A 2,099-nucleotide genomic window follows, 5' to 3' on the forward strand; every position below is an offset into this window, starting at 1 on the left:
AAATATCTTCTTATTATATGTCTGACACCTTCTTTGCGCAATTGTAAACTGCAAATTATACGAGTGCACACATCGTTTTTGATAAGAGATTGTTTGCTCAGAGGCCTAAAACCCGTGTTATCTTACCATGCATGATATATGCCAGATTTAACGCTTTTCTGATACATTTGTTTATCAGTTCAACAGGACGTTTTTATATCAGTCGATATTTGGAGGGAGGTAATATGAATCGTAGTCAAATATAACACAGCATATTATTAAAATCGACTCAGATTCAACAATACATATTGTAATACTGAGATGCAATCTAATTAAGACACAAAAGCAACACAAACAACAAGAAAACATGTTTTACAGATATTACGCAAGTGCATATGGCGTCAATATAAACAGGTCAAACGTCATAAATCATATTAACTCCCGCTAAAAATGCAGCGTTTTTAGCGACTGTTTTTAACTAATTTCTTTTATAACGGGGACGTACAGGTTTGATAAGTTAAAAAAAACATGGTTTTGTGTGTTCATCTCTACATATAGGTCACTGGTTTGTTACAGTTAAAAATTGGTTGTAAACTAAGTTTGAAAAATATTCCCATATGTCTTGTCGTCGTTGTCTTTTTCAGTCGGGTTTAATCTAGACAGTGTCTCGTATAAATGCGGAGTATAGATTTGCGGATACATAGCTTTTGATCTTCACGATATGTGAAGCAGATGATATAAGTACCTATCTTGTAGCTAGATATTGTGTACTTTCTTGATCTTTAATACCATATTAGTAGGTATGTACTAATGGTTTTATAAATGATTGAATGGTGCTTGACGTTAACTGTAGACTAATGTCTCAAGTAAGATTATATTTCAATAGAGCTTTCCGATACGAATTGATGGCCAATAAGTGTATATGTACAGAAGTATCAAAAGCAAACGTCGTATTTGAGTATCGGTGACTTCTTTAATCGCCATTAATGTGTAAGAAAGGGATAATTCAGCCCCTTTTTTACAATCAAGTGTCACACTTAAAGCACTTGTTCGCATGCATCAAATTATTGAATGTCATTTAGTAAAACACTATTAAATGACAAACAGTACCATCTTGAAACAGTGTTACAAAATACATTGCTTTAATTTGCTGTTTCGACTCAAAACTGCGAACTTTATGTTCAAAAATATGTTCATGGACAACAATCTAGATACACGCTCATGGTCATATAACTTGTAATACATTTCCGTTTATGATTTGTTATTTCTTATTAAGTAAGCAATCGTAACAAACTTGATATCGAACTCGCATGTAATGCATAAAATGTCACGCAAGAACATGTAAATAATAATACAATGTGCAATAACAATGACATGTCTTGGTATACCACAAACCGCCAAACATGATACAATACATAAATGATAATGCAAAAAATTGCCCACAATGAAATAAAATAAATTGTGTCCGATATCCCCAACTAATAACCACGTACAGGGTACCATGCTCACAATAAAAAACACTGGTTTTAATCTTTTTAAAGACACGTATGACCTTTACATTTGCCTTACAAATCTCAAAATGAATGTGTTTTTTTCTATATATAACGGGGTCTTTATACATTAAAATCACTTACAATTGCTAACGGGTTTTCAAGATATTGAAGAGAGCTAAAACTCGTGTTTGTATAGATGCCCATAGGTCAATAATAGTTGACCTACTGTTACAATGTAACAAAAAAGTGACAAATGAAAACCAATAAGAATATGAAACAGTAAAGCTCAACAACGATATTAGTTCACAAAATATTGATCCGACACCATTTTCTACATTAAATAAAAAGGTAGCATTGACATTCGACAGTGGTACCCAGAATTAAAAGGGATCTTCATTGAGAACGATCATCATGATCCAGAAAAAAACCCAGATGCATCTCCCTTGTGGAGGGACTCCCTATGATATTTTAAATAATTAAAAAGTATTGCACAGCTTTTTTTATATTTATGTCATCTTCATCATAATTGTTTATTATATACGTCGAATAAATTTTGCTCCACGCCATACACGAATATGTTATAACTTTGTTTCTCATTGAAGTTAGTGTATATATTACTTTATAAGA

The 2,099-nt window shown here is 32.3% G+C and overlaps 1 protein-coding gene across 1 annotated transcript in view; it reads right to left on the reverse strand.

The window, feature by feature from the left end:
- Window positions 1-63, reverse strand: part of LOC127855217 (uncharacterized) — a 3,286-nt gene extending 3,223 nt beyond the window's left edge. Inside the window, exon 1 of the mRNA XM_052390634.1 lies at window positions 1-63. This exon is cut by the window's left edge and continues 490 nt beyond it. The gene's annotated coding sequence lies outside the window, so the exon portion shown is untranslated.
- Window positions 64-2,099: the final 2,036 nt, after the last annotated feature.

The sequence above is a fragment of the Dreissena polymorpha genome, chromosome 13, assembly GCF_020536995.1.
Source record: "Dreissena polymorpha isolate Duluth1 chromosome 13, UMN_Dpol_1.0, whole genome shotgun sequence".
NCBI classification, from domain to species: Eukaryota; Metazoa; Mollusca; class Bivalvia; order Myida; family Dreissenidae; genus Dreissena; species Dreissena polymorpha.